This window comes from Homalodisca vitripennis, chromosome 5 (assembly GCF_021130785.1).
Source record: "Homalodisca vitripennis isolate AUS2020 chromosome 5, UT_GWSS_2.1, whole genome shotgun sequence".
NCBI classification, from domain to species: domain Eukaryota; kingdom Metazoa; phylum Arthropoda; class Insecta; order Hemiptera; family Cicadellidae; genus Homalodisca; species Homalodisca vitripennis.
In genome coordinates this window covers 83,512,913-83,530,421 of record NC_060211.1, presented here as the reverse complement: position 1 = coordinate 83,530,421, position 17,509 = coordinate 83,512,913, and positions in this window count along the sequence as shown.

Sequence of the window (17,509 nt, the reverse complement as noted above, 5' to 3'; positions counted from 1 at the left end):
TTGTATTCCAGATGTGATATTATTACACAATCCTAAATGGATTTATCGAAATTAAGATTGTTTCGGCTGTTTCCACTGTATTATAAAGTTCAAATAATTAATATAAGCTATGAAAACATTTATCAACAGACAGAAGTAAGGTGGATATATATATAATGTATTTTGTAAAGGTACTGGCAGCTATCCGCAGCTTCGCACTAGAAATATTTTTTTTAATAGGGACACAATGGGCATATTTATGGCCAATTGCAATTTACTCCGGTCTTTGTATTTTTTGTGCCATAGTTGACTTTGTTTCGTTTACCCGATCAAGAAAATATACGTAGGTCTGAGAAGTCTCCTTCTGACTAAAACAACTTAGATGGATTTTATAAATGTTATGCCTAACGTATAGGACAAGTTAAATAGATAGTAGGTTTGTCTTTGATATCTGCATACCCAGCACTGCATACTTAATATTTGCCAAAACGTACAATTAAATGAATATAGTTTCCCTCAAAATTAAAATTTTCTTACTTAAAAACACTTTACTTAACTCAGATTTAAAAAAATGAAATCAGGGTTTTTATTACTATCAAGCTTACTCTGTGGTTCCAAGAATATAATGTAAAAAAAAAACAATAATAGTTAAAAATGTATTGCACATATGATTATGCTGTCAAAAACAATGTTGTCGAATTGATTATATTTAATACGCTCTTTCAATTATAAACATTGTTTGGGGGGGATTTTCACAACTAGAGACCAGTGGGACGTAGCCTGGAGGAAACTTAAAAATAGGAATAGACCTATGTGCTAATAAAAGACGGTAAGAATGTCCGTGTAACATTGCAATACAATCGATCCTGTAGTTTTATTGTGAACAAAGAAAGAAAGGAATTAAAAAATAATTAGTAATCATCATAAGTCTGATTAAAACGTTTTGGAAAGTTTCGCGTATTTAGTGAGGTAAAATGAATATATTTTACTCATTTTAGAACACAGAGTTTAAAAGTTACGACATATAAACTTTATTGAACATTTTATATTTAGGTACAGCTTAAATTTAGTAAGGAAACAGTACGTAAAAAGAAATAATAGTTTAATGAATCAGGTTGTAAATTAAATACCTCACCATTATTCTTGAAAACTGATTTTTTTTATTAGATTCAACAGCAAAGAGTGTTAAAAAACATTTTATACTCTCTAAAAATCATTGTGAAAAATCTTGAAGTATTGACCTTGCATTTTTGAGTCCATATTTCCTTGCATTAAAATAAACTCAAATCCATCTAAGTATTATTCAAGCATTTTTAAAAAGGACTTATTCTTAAAAGAAAAGAATGGAAAAAGAAAAAATAACTATATTGAAGTAAGTAAAATAAGAAAATTGTGATAAAAACCTTTTATTAAATAAAAGAATTGATACCTCCCTCTTCAGAAATTGGGACTAATACAATATTACATCTGTAAACAACTATTGAAGCATGTTTAATATGGCTAAAATATGTTTATCCTTTTAAACACTGTAGTATGGCAAGAGGAAAGTGGGTGTGGTGTGAGATACCTGTTCAATTCCAGGTAAAGGGACACGTCGGGACAGAGGGACAGACCAAGGCCCGCTCAACTTTCACAGGTGAATTCAGACAAAAGACAATGAAAGCAACGAATTCAGGGTTGTTGTCTCGCTACTTAGGAAGTTACAATGATACCGCAGGGAACGTGATGTCAGCACAACCTTTTGTTTCACTTAACACTCCCTACTTTGGAAAAGTAGCAAATTAAGTAATGGTTTACGGCTTATATATATCAAAGAAATTTACTTGTATCTTTAAACTTTTGTTAATATTTATTCTGCTGCTAAACATTCATTTTCATAACTCAAACTTAGATAATTCCAATCTAGATTTTATGATGATGATGAGAAAATAATGCCTTACATTAAGAACAATCAGGTGTACTATGATGAACAAAAATTAAACAAAACATATGTATGTTTTCTTGTTGATTCGTTAACAAAATGAGCCATATTTATATTTGTACTTACTTGCAACCACGATTGCATTCACGTATGAGGCCAGCAGATACAATTAGTTGTGCCGTCCTTAAAAGTCCTTGGCAAAGGACCAAAAGGCTGGACGGATATTTTTCACAGTAACCCCTGAACGAGAAACAGCAAAATTAACTATAGCTTGGACGGCGAGTAACCCATTATTCTATGATCTAAAATTAGAACGTAAAATTTTTTTCTTATGGTTGGCCATAAAAATTGAGGTTGTTCCATAACAGTAGTCGAAATGTTAGAAAAAATTACTTCCTGCACAAAATTACAAAACTTATGCTTAACGGAGTAAAGTGTTTCAGGAAAATGGAAAGATCTAATAACTAGATTCTCAGAGCGAAGTATCTATTTATTTTTAACTGGTCGACAGTTAAAAAGTCAACAATTAATAAAACAGTTAATAAATCAACAACAAAAGTAGTACTTCCGGCTCAGTCGGAAGAAGTAGGTAGATTTTGTGAAAACTGAACTATTATTAAATTTATTCTCTTACGAGTTACATGTACTCGATATCTTGAAACTGTTCGAAACACAAAAATAAGCATTCAAGAACATTTAATCTTTTATCTAGGTTTATAAATAACCGACTTGTGAAAAAAAAACTAATAATTGTACTCAAATGGTACCTAAAACACCGGCATTTTCGAGCCTATGGTTTTGCACAGGGACCATCAAGTGAAATGCCACTGAATATATCTGCATCTGTTTTAACCTAATGTATATTCTGTGTTCTGTTGAGAAAGGAAATGACTGAAGGAACTCTGTATCTGACTACAAACCACTCGCCGACTCCGACCCCTCACACGTGATCTGACGCACACAATGGTTGATGCTATCTAGGGAGACAGTATTGTCACTAGATTGCCTTTCACACTACACTGACTTACATTCTGCTCTCACGAACCATTTCAGGCCGTGACGTTTTCTGGGGATTCAGCCAAACACTGATGATAAATAATTCTCGTGAAACTAGCTAGTTACACGGGGTTGTTTTGATATATTAAAGAAGTATTTAACATTTTTAATTCATGGGGGTCTCATTGTTTTGAAATACCTAGTAATGAACTCCTGGTTATATACATACATATATATTAATTAAATATTTTGGCCTCAAAATATTTCCTCATCTTTACTAATATCAGCATGAACCTTTTTACTACCGGCCTTTCTTTTATTATATTATCGAAGATCACCAGGGTCAGAAATGGTTGCCGTAGGTACGCTTATACAAATGCTGTATCTTACTTTTATTTTGAATTAAGTTTATATTATTTAAGTTTTATTTTGAAAAATAATATCCATAAAAATTTTAGGTAATAAATAACGTACTTAAATTATAATTATGACATTATTATAAACTATACGAATTATTTATAATAAGAACCGCTTATAAAAAGATCTATTAGTTGATCCGAAGTAATAATTCGTAATAAATATAAGAATAAATATTACATTAATTATATTAAGACTGGTCTCAGGGTAAATATCAATAACTGTGGGAATACTTTAATTTTACGACTCACTCCATTTGTAACGGATTGTCAATATATAAATTGTATTAATGCGACGTGATTGTTTGACCTGGAAACGACTTCTTTCAAGAATGAAGATGAAAATATAATGTTCATGGAATATAAATGATTACAAAGATGTCGCAGTCAACCTAGCCGACACATCTGTACACTTGACATTTCTCTCCTGTCATATAAACGTCGTCCTCAAACTTTATTGAGTTGAACGATTCCTTTAAATTATGATCCAAATAACTAAATATGTATGAAAATATTAAGTTATTCATTCATAATAATCAATTATGAATTAACAACTTCGGAACGGGTCTTTTTTCTGGTTTGCTGTTCGTTGCTAATCAAATCGATGTTACAATTATGTTTATTATGAGATAAACTCTTTTTCTGATGGCGTAATACAAATTAGTACTGTGTGCCACAGACCACTATGGTATTTATTTCCTTTCACGCAGCCTTTACTCACATTAATTAGTTTTTTGGATCTTTCTCTATCGTGTCTTACTTTATTAAAGAATGCAGGATGTAAGCAATAATCGAAATTCTGACTAAAATATACATCTTAATTTAATTTACTTTGCCTGAAATAGTTGGAGATCAATAATATTAAATTATTATAATGCTATAAAAAAGGTGTAGTTATTAACGGATCGCATTATTTTAAAAAGATTGAAATTTTACAAGAGTTAAGTCGAGTTAATAGTTTTGTTAGGTAATATTTTTTTTAAAACATCGGAGAGACCACTGAACCTTTCAACACAGAGGACCTCTTGCACTTCACCCCAGATTTTACTCTCATGAGAGGATTATCCCTTATATTCTTCAGCAGAAGAGTATTCCTCAATCGGGTTCTTTGTCTGACTTCAGTTCTGTGTCTCCTTAACCATGGTCACCCTCGGCTTTCTCTGGTCCTCGTAGCTCCCACAGCATCTACATTTTTCAGCATATAGTCCTTTAGTGTCTCTAGACCCATTCGATCTTTTAGTTTCTCGTGTCTGGTCTCCCGGTTCTTCATATTTGAATTAACTTGGCTGCTAGTTCTATCCAGTTAGTATCGTGCAGAGAAACCTGATTTACTGATCCTCTACAGACATAATAACGTGTTTCATTTTAGTGGTGCTATATTGAAGACAGCTCAGAATGGTTCTCAGTGCCTTCGTACTACAATAACCTCGTAAAATCTCTTTATGTGCCATTTTTTTGTACTTTTACATATCAATTACATAAAACTCACGAACCAAGAGCCAAAGCTCTCTTGGATGTACCGTATCTGTGTTGATTCTGAAGAATCCTGATTTAAAAATTGTGACCAACTATTAAATATTTGAAGAGAGCTGTTTAGATACAATTTAAAAGCTATTTAAAGGTGCAAAATGTTTAAAGAATCATATGGTTTTTGATGTTTGACTTAACGGATTACTTTTATGTCCCATTATATTTTGTGTTTTGATACTTTACTTTATGTAATGTTTATTTTTTTCAGGATTTGACAAATCACCTGCAACTCTGCACTACCAGTGAGTATTACTATCCATGTTACACGTATGAAATTGTTTCATAGTATTTCCTATAAATCAATATGAGGGTGGAAATTCAAAGAACTGTTTTGTTCCGATACAGGCTATTCAACTCATTGTAACCACTCGACCACTGACAAAGTTTAAAGTGCGCTTGAGGCGAGTGGATTCGAATACTACGGTACGACTCTATTGTGGCTCATCGATTTGTATGAGTAAAGTATTTCTATTGTCTCATATTTTAATGGTGTATATAATAGCTCATTGAGGTAAATACCTCAATACGTTTGCCCCTCACCAAATTTATATTATTTATACACAAAATAATTTACTGAGTTATTTTTACTTTTAAACAATTTAGTTTAGTGCATAATTACTTTTTGATTGAGTAATAATTTATTTATTTCAAATGAAATGAATTCGTGGCAACGTTTATGTATAATATATGTCATTGAAGAAACCAACCTGATCAACAATCAAAATAGATTCTGTTTATTTGTTTTTATTATGTTTAACTTCGCTTTAATATGAGCATTGATCTAAATATTGAATTTATATGTATATATATATATATATATATATATATAAACAATAATATTTATATATGATAAATTTGATCATATTATTGTTATTTGCATGTAATTGTACGCCTTCCTTACATAGTCACGTGGACATTATAACCAATTTTAAACGGAATTTCAAGGTTTCCAGACATAAACTACTCTAATTGGAAGATCTTTGAATTACGTCCAAATTTGAATGTGTAAGGAAATATAAATGATATTGCGTTGAGTCCTTGAATCAGAAAGAAAAACAATGTAGCTTCTACTGTGTATAAAACATGTTATTGAATGCCATTGAGACAGGATACTGAGAGTGTCATTAGTCGTCATTGATCTTTTTGACATTTTTCAATTCGCTGAGAAAGGTTATCACGTGGGACTATTTAATATTTTATTGTGATAAGTTTTATTATTTAACTTTAAGCAGTATTCAGTCGAGACTTAGAGTCATAGTACACCAAATTTAAAAAGTAAGTGCTGTAAGATAACACAGATTACAGCTATGTTTAATTCTTTATTAATTTGTAAGAATATTGCACACTCTTTTAAGTGTAAAAGCTATTGCGAGAATGCAACATTTTTGTAATAAGCAATATAACATTGTTATATTGCATATCTAAATAACCGCTGAAGAGGTATTTCTTTGATTAGTTCCAGTGGGTTCTGTAGATTGCGTAAGTAAGATATGAGATCTCACAATACCATCTAGCACGAAATCTTCCCGCAAATTAACATAATTGGTCTTCTTAAGAGGAGAAGAAACACATGAGTAAAATTAGTATTCTAAACACAAGTGTAGACCAATATGGGAACGTGTGTCTCAATGCTCAACATACATTAACAATGCCAATCTTTCGTTCCTATTAAGTAAGTTTACTTCAGTTTCAATGTAAGTATAGTTGCGGTTTTTCGCGGATTCCTGTAATTTTATATAAATTAATTCTGAAAACTAAGTTATGAGAGAATTCACTTGACTTATGTGGAACGTTAAGGCTAGTCTTTAATGTTTTAAAACTTCATAATGTAAACATGTATTAAAAGAATAACAGTTATTTTCGTATTTTCATAGATAGGTTCCGAGATGATAAAACTATTTTGTTATTGTAGGTTACGATGATGTTATTGAGGTTCTGATGTGTTTATTCGTGAGTATATAAAACCTCTTAGACTAATAACGCTTACGAGGCATCTCAAGCATGAGTCATCCTGCCGAGTACAACGGGCTTTAGCTCAGAACGGGTTCTCAGCCTCTTTCTAAGAATACGGGTAAGTAGTTGGAGGATGAGGAAAGTAGAACGGATGAAACAAAAGTCTAGAAAAGAGATCTAGGGACTTCCTTGTAATTGTTAAATGAACATATATTCCTAATCCAAAAACGTATCCAAGACTATAACTCTGTACATTATGCATTTTTCATCTCTCCCACCAATTCAACAATACCAAATACAAGTAGGCAGTACTAAAATACAGGTAGAACAAAAACTCTTGAAAGAGTAGGGACATAAATGTCTGTTCCTGTACAGATTGACAAATTGAGCCACAGCCGTCTGACATATAATACTCATATAACCAGACAAACAAATCCTACGTCAAATTGACCAACAAAATGTTTGACAGTTCGGCATTTAACGATGCTGACAAGGCGACACTCTACCTATAGGAATAAAAGAGCAATTGTATTGATTATACTGATCAAGAGTGTATAGCTTCAAATTCACAGTTCAGCTCAAAATAGCCATGTCAGGTTGTACTGAATAGCTAGTATATGTACACTAAGTACAGCTGTGAATATATCAATACCATGAATAGTTTTCCATGGTAACATAATAAAGGTAAACAACGCTAAATTAGTACAGCTGTTACTGTGTGGTACTCGTGAAGATTTAGTTACTGGTGGTGAAAGATCAGATCTCATATTCGATCTCTATTAAATACACACTGTGTGACTAGTTACAACTAAAGTTTCTATCCTCAAATTTATAAAAAAATCATTGCACCCGACACGTGTGATCGTTGGAAGGATCTCACCAAAAAATTAAGAGTAGCAAGAATCGAACACTTCGTATAGTTGATCATCACAAATAAGCAAAAGTACCGATGACATGCTGCATTCGGCATGGAAACGATATCGAAGTTCGGAAATTATTTATTCTAATTCTAAAGGTTTTGCCAAATGAAAGGATACCATTAACTCTAGGTTTTGAGAACGGGCGACAAGATGGAGATAAGGTGAAGACTGACCATAGAGATTTTACCTTAGGAAATAGGAGTTATTATAGCCTCCTTCCACCCTGAGACGTTTCAGTCACCAAAGATTTGTTCAACAATTGAGAAATAGCCCGTAGAAATAAACGTAGTAAGGACCTAACATTTTAATTACATTTATGGCAATACAAAATCTCTTTTTAATTTTCGTAGTTACATAAAATGAGATAAAAATGAAAGCATTTAGGATGCACAGAGCGATCTGATCCCATCATCAAGAAACAGTTGTTAATAACATCAGGAGTATGAGAAGACAAAGTAGACTCATAATCTCTGTATTGCTGCCATAAGTAACACCACTAGTCTTTATTTAATTCCATATTTTTTCAATTGGAACATTAAACAAATTATTGTTTAAAATAATCCTGATTTGCTTTCCGAATATTATTATTCACAATATTACAGGTTTTGCTGTATTAATTCGCTCCATTTATCACTCTCGTATCCAAAAATCAACAATTTTCACTTCTAAAATATTTCCCTATTGTTAAAGTTTTGATATTACACTGTAAGATGCTTTGGTTCTGGTAACTCTCTTAGTGACTACGTAGCATATTAGTCAGAACCGATAATACCACTCCTCAACATTATTCATGCAGGACACTATATTCCACTGAATATCTGCAGCACACTTCGTCAATATTGAATCTACTAGAGTAATCCCTATCGGTTATGTACCTAACCATTCTGTCATGCGTATTCCCTTACCACCGACTTCGCAATAAGTCAATTTATGATCAGACTCTAATCTCTTTCGACTATGAACAAAAGACATGTGTACAACATTTCATCAACTAATGTAATGGGTTTTCCTAGAGTTATTGCAATTTTATGTGAAACCATGAAAACATCATCGTTTGATTAAGATCATGCAAATTTGAAAGATGTGAAATTTTCCCTTTCCAAACAGCATACTTTTAATAAAAGTATTATGCACATTAAACAGTATTTTTAACCAGGGAAGCATACCATACTATTTCCTCGGTCCAGTTTAGGAATTACGTAAGTATTTATATAACTAATCAGTGTCGTATATCTCTTCAGTGAGAAATGACTGCGATGTCACCTCGACAATTATCTGTCATAAAATTGCATTATTGCCTAGTGTATTGCTTTGTGACCCAGAATAAATAAATTGGCTTATCTAAGATGTTGCAATAAGAAGTGTTGTTACTTTTTTTACGCTTTCCCTCTATAAATGTAAATAAATTGAAAATATCGGTTAAAATAATTAAACATATGTTTGTGCTGTCATAATATAACGTTTAAAAAATAACAGTTTAATACATTTAACTGGGTCTTTTAATTCACATTACACAACTTTAGAGACCAATGTGGGATTTTTTGCTGTTTTAAAGATCAGTGGGGTGTAGCCCGGAAGCATTTACGAAATAAGAATACTATCTAAATCCTATAGACTCTAGGGATGTGGATGTAAAATTTCTGTACATTTTGCAGTAACTCCCTTTTATAGTACGAAAGAAACTCATGTGTTTATTGACGCTCCATATACGTTATGAATCTCTCAAGACAACTCCCAAGAAAATAAGATAGTGATTTTAATTAGTACAAGACCTCTACTAATACTTATTAAACCGTTGTTATACACTATTTTACACTGTTGGCTGCATTACTATAAACTGTTGTTATCACTATTTTAAACCGTTATCATACACTATTATAATAGTAAAAAGTTTAATACGGATATTTGTTACCGATCCCTTTCGAGAATCTTATATAAGTGAAAAAGAAACAAAAACTTTAAAATACAAAATATAAACTGATAAAAATAGGTTTTCCTGAAGTTCAAATCCATATGTTTTTGTAACTAGTGCATTGTAATGATATTTAAATTATTGTTGATTTAGTTTTTCCACTGCGACACGAATAACGTACCACAGGTTTCAGACATATGTAAATCTAGACCAAAGTTTACATGATGAGAGCCGCACAGCGGAGCGCCGAGCCGGGCCGAGTGAGAGGTGATAAAACAGTCGGTATCAGGGCCAGACCGTAAGCCGCGCCAGAGATTGGATGTGGATCTGTTTGTTTGCTAGACTCGCTCGCTATCTCAAACATAGAACTTTCTGCAATATGGTTGCCTTTCCGTTCTTTCCGCCAATGGTTTTCATTTCTGTTCTAGGAAGATTAACAATATAATCATAAAATGCAATAAATCTATATGACGTAGAGAAACATACGATCTATATCACACTATCTACTATCTTTTATCTATATTTATCATATGTAGATGATAAATTTAGGTAAAAGCACAAAGATCCGAGATTTGCATACAAATGGGGATAGTGGAGTCAAAAATAGGAATATAAAATGGGGTAATCCCCTTATTTTATAATATATATTAAGTAAAAGAATCCGAGATCGTTTTAAATAACTATAATCGTAAAAATGTAACCATATAATATGACAATCGTGTACTAAAATCCACAAGATGCATTCTGGGCACAACGCGATGTATCCTGATGCTGAAGATATTCACTGTGAAAACTAGGAATTCATCAACGTTCCAGATAGTGTTGTCTTTTTTACGTACATGCCTTCTGATGCAGTAGTAAGATGCAAGTAGCACGCGCCCCATGATGGATGGCATTATGCCGCAAAAATTGACAGAAAGTGAAAGCAATCTAATCTGTCAGTGTTGGGTAAATCAGTTAGTGGTCTTGAGACACGATAAATCTACGTGCGCACTGCACTGCAAGTATTAAAGGAAGGTTAGCGCAAATACGTGAATAACGTAGCTATGTTGGGAAGGCTGATATTTTGATGTAAATTTGAGTTTTTGTCCCATTCACCTTCCTCTCAGTGTACCGTCTGAACTCAAACGCCCTTTCAGACTTGACTTCTGGAACTGGAGCCTTATCCCATCTGAAGAAAAAAAGAAGTTGGGAACGAAGAAGCTGAAGACTAACTCTTTTCATCGCTTCGACATCAGAGACAATCGTGCACTACGATGTTCTAGACACGATTCCGAATATTCTATATGTAACGTAGCTATGGTGGGGAGGCTTAATTCAATGTTGAATTTATCACCAATTCACCTTCATCTTAGTGCAGCGTCTGTAATCTGATGCTATTTCCAGACTTGACCTCTGGAATATGCAGCGTCGGATTTTACACTTAATTTTGTAGTGTAGATGTCTCTCTTGTCGAAAAAATGCAAAGAGTTCGGTTTGAGCTTTTCGCATATTGTTTTACCTCTTCAGACGGGCATGACTCCAGATTCGAAAAGTCAAGTCTAAAAAAGTGTCAGATTTCAGATGCTGCATTAAGTGGAAGGTGAACTGGGGGATAAACTCAACATGTGTATACGTGATTAAGTTGTAAAAGGGCTACTAGGGTTTATTGGCTGGTTCTTGGAAACTGTCAATTAACAGCCCTATATCCTGACACAATCAAGGTATAAGTTTTTATCAGTATGCTGCTGGAAACTGAATAGTTTCCAATATCCCAGTATTTTACCCCTTTGTCTCCGATTTGTTCTCTCATTTCAATAGAATGGGTACATGATGTCGTGTTAAACAAAAAAGAACCTCAATTCATTCTCCAATCCGTCATGCAGCTTTCTAAATTAATGCTTCTCTCCACTATTAGACAGTTTCTTAAGAAAGCGTCAATTGACTTTCTTTAAATGTATTGACTTTAGTTATTAAAATGTACCAATAACATGTAGAGCTGAAGATTACTAGTAGATAATATCATTATAATCATTCTTCGACAGTTAAAGTGGTCTAAATTCTGTTTCACATGCCATAAACACTGCTTTGCCTACAAAGGAGCAATTTCACAAAATATCAGAAATTAGTAAATTAAACTCCCAAACCTTAGAACATAGTAATAAAAGGAGTCTGAACCCATTTTTCTTTGATGAAAAAAAATTAATATATTGTATTACCATTGAATTATAAAACATTTGGGGACTACTTAGTAATTTTTCACTTTATTTCTTACTTTGTAATTTTCCATTTATTAAAGGCCATTTACAGTTACACCATTCTCACCAGGCAGCAATATTGCAAGGCCATAACTCAGTTTTAGAGGTCTGAAGCAAGAATTATGGCATTTTGTAACAACTTGTTACAGATCAGAATCAGGTGTGTTATTAAAACTAGGTTGCAGTATTCCAATGCGACCGGAGAAGTATGAGGTAATATCGAAAGTCATATTGTTCTTTAACTTCATTATTTTTTATTTCTAAGTTGGATATTGAACATATCAAGATTCTCGTTAAATATATGGGTTTATGAGGCAAATGCATACATTTTTAAAGAGTTTCGATTGTTACAAACACTCAGATTGAATGTTTATATTATTTACTAAGTATCGTTGGCTGAGCTTTAAAGAACAAAGTTAATATACTCGGGGGCTGGAACAATTTCTTTTCTGTCTATTTGTCCGTCCGCAGGATATCTCGAAAACGATATGTCCTATAAACTTGAAATTGTCCATTAAGATTCATTTATATATGAGGAACACTGAGTTCGATTATTGTGCATGTCACTGAATGGGATTTCCCTCAACGTTATTTAACAATTTTACACTGGTCTTATGGTTCACCATGATGGCAACGAGAAAATAACTTAATAAATAAATTTGTAAAGAAAGACAGTTTACTCATAAATGTGACATATTAACACATGTAGCCTAATTATCACAACACATTCAACGTGATTTGATGTGTACACTTTTATTGATCTTAAAAACCACAATAATAAAATGTTGAATGTTGCCAAAATAAAAAATGTGAAGATGTCTGTAGAAAGAATTTTTCTCAAACGTTAACTTTGCTATCATATTATTAAATAGACACAAATGACTTATGTATGCCCAAACATGGAATTGGCTGAGGGTCATTGAAGCCTATCACTCAGTATGCTGACACAATGTTTTGTTTTCCTATGGGAATGTAAAAATTAATACTGAATGATTTTGTGTCTGTCTATCTGTCCACATGTCATCACGAGATTGAGATTTTGTATGTAACCTCAATGTAACCGACACCTTCTGTGGCGTGCTTCTACCTTGTTAAATAGTAATCTCAAATCGAGATAACATTACACAATCATTAATATTTCATGAGATAAAGTAAAAATAATGTGGGAAAAAAATCAATGGAATTAAAATTTTAGTTGATTGTTATTTTTAATAGTTGAAATTACTATTCCATTGTTAATGGTTTTATTTAGTAAATTATTTCACTTAAATATTGCAAAATTGTGAACCAATTGTATGGTGCATAAGTGAATTTGCCTACAATAGAAGAAACATTTAATTGATATTTGATTAATGTATTTTATTGAGGGATGTAGTGCAGAAAAACCTTTATTACTTCATTAGTATTTTTTGTAGCGAAGTAGACTTGCTATTACATGTTTCAACTAATCTTTTAAACAACCTTGTATGAAAGATTTTTCAAACTTATTAATTTCAATGGTTAGTAATAATTTTGTTTATTACATGCTATTAGATGTAAATATAAAATATATGTACTAAAAATAGATGGGAAACTTAGAAAAACAGAACTTTATCTGACACGTCTTGCTTTTTAACCAACAAATCACATTTTGAAGAATGATAGAGTAATTTAACGATACCATGCACTATTGCTTTTAGAATATGGTACGTTTGGTATTTATTAGTAGTGTATATAGTCCAGAATAATTAATTATTATGAGTTAATTTAAAGAGTTTCGGGAGAATCATAACTTTTAACGAATTGGTTAACTTTTAACTGTTCATTATATTTTTGTTATTACAAAACATAAAAACAACGTAAATAATCAAGCGAAACGACGAAAACCTGTTTCAAAAATAAAAATGTTTAATATGTTTAACGGTTTAAGTATTTATTCGAGTACCAAATGTAGACAAAAAAGCTAAAAACGAAGTATACAGTATAACTGAACTAGCCTATGTATGTATCGATTAGAATTATCGGTGACAAAAATTGGTATACTATTGTACAAACTCTAAAAACTGACTTATTTTAGATAGCACTGAAAGTTGATAATCGTTTAGAGCATTTGAATAACGCAGAATTGTTGAGTAGTTAATCCATAAAAATTGACGACGACAGCTTTAATATCAAAAGCGTTCAATCGTTTATTGTTACAGCATCTCGTTAGTTACATGACCCTTGCTGTAACCCTGGAAATGACACATACAAATTCGACAATCAAACAACACAACACTAACTGTGCTGTGTTTTTTCAGATCGAACATTCCTAAAAATATTGCTTGGGCACAAATATTATATAAGCAAGCACACGTACTTTCTCGAAACCCATACATTCCAAGGTGCATGTGTATATATACAGGTATGTTTTGGTCTTTGTTAAATATTTGCCTTTTTCAATAAAAAGTTAATAGTGTTTTTTGTCAACCAATTTTAGTTTGCAGTTTGGTGGGGGATTTCATTAAATTCGCTAATGAATAGTTAGAAAAGCCATAAACGCAGCTATTGAAACAAAATACATTGTTAAACACTGTAAGTTATGAATATTACAAAGATCCTCTAGAGATTGTGTATACTAAACTTACATGTCGAATTTCATAAACATCAGACCAGCTATATAATCCCTATAAAAATATTACTTTTAATTAAATTTGACCAAAAACTAAAAATTAACTCTTTATAACGTGAAAGAAAATATATTGTGTTTAAGTCTATCCCATTCTGTTGAGTAACAATTGGTCTTATTATAGTTTTGTTACTTAATATCTTTTATGTAATATTTATTAAAATTAATATACTGTAAATTCCTACTAAATAAGCTTCATTGTTACGTCCATTAATAGTACAAAATGATTTTTTCTAAATTATTTTGACTTGTGTACTTATGTAATACATCCACATGGAATATACAGCGAGTCCATTTGGATTGTGTAAACGGAAGATCTCGCATATTCATCTTTAAGAATTATTGGATCATCACAAATCTTTCTCTGGAATTACATTTGGGGAAAGAAATCAACTATTAGTGACAATGCATAAAAACCTTTGAAAAGGGATAGGATGATTGTTTTTACAGCCTTGACCAGTTATTCTTCACGTGCCATAAATATGTGAGATATTCTACCTGTCAGATGTAACAAGCACAGTCATGTTCTGGACACTGGAGTGTTCTAACTCAATTTGCCAAGTCATAAAGTCGGTTCTGATTAAATTTGACCAAAATCATTCAACAAAAAGTCAGGATAGACTAATTTAAACTTTTAAACCACAGAACGGAATTATTATGAATGAAAGATCTTTGCACCATTATCAAGAATGGCATTTACACTTTTGATTATCGGAAATATTATTGTAAAAATACTACACCTATTTTTGTCTGAAGTTTGTTTTTGCCCATGGAAGAATAATGAAGGAAGGAAGGATTTTTTCCGGATATTTGCCATCGCTCAGTGACACAAAAGAATTTTGGTGTATTAGGTTAGTTACTCACCTGAGGAAGAGATCAGATTGCACATCTTAAATTTTAGTTTTGCTGATTTATTTTATCAATGAAATATGGCAGATATCTGGAAAATAGTTTTTTTTTATACTATACCTACATTTTAAAATCAAATTACAAATAACATTGTGGATGGCAAGATGGAATGAGTACATGTGATCGTAAATCATCTTGTCTTTCACGATTACTTGGTCCTACCTTCTGCGGGCAGATTAGTCAAGGCGTATCGACTGTTTCAAACAATTAAATTATTACAAGGAGAACCTGGTTGATTCAGATTTATCTGATTTGTATTTATATTGAATGTATTCTTGTTAGATGCAGTTTCTTAAAATTATCACTTCATAACTATACCTTATTAATGGAATAAGTACCATCCCTTTACAAAATGAGTCTAAAAATATTCATAGTATAATAATATTTACTGCAATATTTCTCTGATAAAAGCACAATGACTTTGCCCTTATAGAGGCACTGGCCAACAAAATTGCTGTCGGCTTTGATGTTAACAATAGGCTACTCTCGTTTGATGTCAAAAGATCTCGTTTGCTACATGACCTCTCGTTTCAAAGCGTTGGTAATTGCAATCATACGTGCGCAATAAATTTGAAAGATACTAAACACTATGAATTTGTGCTGACAGTTCATGTTTAATATACGCCCATCGTATTACAGAACAGATAAAAGCATTATATTTGTATTGTGGTTCCCGATGTAACGTACATCAAGTCTGATCTTATTAATTGTGATCTAGTGTAAAACCTTGATATATGGAATCTCAATATATAGAATTTTTGATAGATCGAGGTTTTATCATTCCCCTTAAATGTGCCGTTAGTTCAATGCTAATTTTACCTCTATATATTGAAGGTTTAACGTAATTACCCTCTATATATCGTATTTGTATATTAATTTTCCCTACTGTTAACCTCTATGTATCGAAGTTTCAGTGTATCAGCACAACAAACCAAGTACATTACGGTATTTTTCATTTTCAGACTTGAAACCCCCAATGAATAACTGCTCTACCCTTAGTTTGATTTGGGCGTTACCGTAATTTATCGAATTTAAGTTAATTCCGTCAACTAAGCGAGTTATATATTTAACTATCACAGTATTTCGTGCAAAAGTGCGATGGCAAACATATTGCTTATAATTTTTCAATTATTATTTCATGTTCCCATTTACACTGTAATAATGTATGTTTTATTAAAATTAATAAATTGAAATTTATGTATAATACTTAAAATAATATATACAATTTTTCTAATAAAGTTAAGGTAAATTTTCTAACATTCATACCTACATTATTACTACAGTTGTTGTGGACCTCTTTCTATCGAAGTCTGCCGATTTAGTCTTGATATAATGGATAAGAAAACAACAATCAAAACCTTGTATATATCGTAGTCTGCCCAAAAAAGTCTTGATATGTTAAACCTCATTATATCCAAATTCTCGATACATCGAAATGTTGTATTTCCCCTCGAGATGCAATATATCGATTTTCCACCGTACTCTTTTGGATTGTTGTCATAATTTTTAGCGGTATGTACGTTGTGATTCCATTATTATACATTGGTCATACACTATTATACTTGTTATTATAGTGTATAACTATATTATAGAATTAATTCCTTATTTTGTTTATTAATTGAACATTAATTTCTATCAGTATTTATTAACAATTACTCGTATAATTTTTTTCTTATTGGTACTGTAAAAATGTAATAAACCGTTTAATAAATAAACAATTGAGTTTAAGCTGGGTAGGTCTTCCATTAACGTATGTAATCAGTCAGTGTAATAAGAAACAACTTTCTATAGCACTGTTAATCAGTAAAATGAATTTGACTTATAATTGGCCACGTATTTGTTACATATTTCCGTAGTTTTCTACTGTAATGTAGTGGAATGAAGCTCTAACACATTGGGAGGTTTGCTTTTTACAAAGCCGGTATCTCTTTCAGAACGACAATACTCTTCCGCTATCTCATTTCCTGTTTGCAAGCTTCCCTCTCTTCGTTATAACTGCTACCATCCAGTCGTGGATTCCTGTGTAAGTCATCGGCAATAACGATTGCTCTGGGCAAACGAAAGGAAAAGAATGCGTTTAAACTACTTT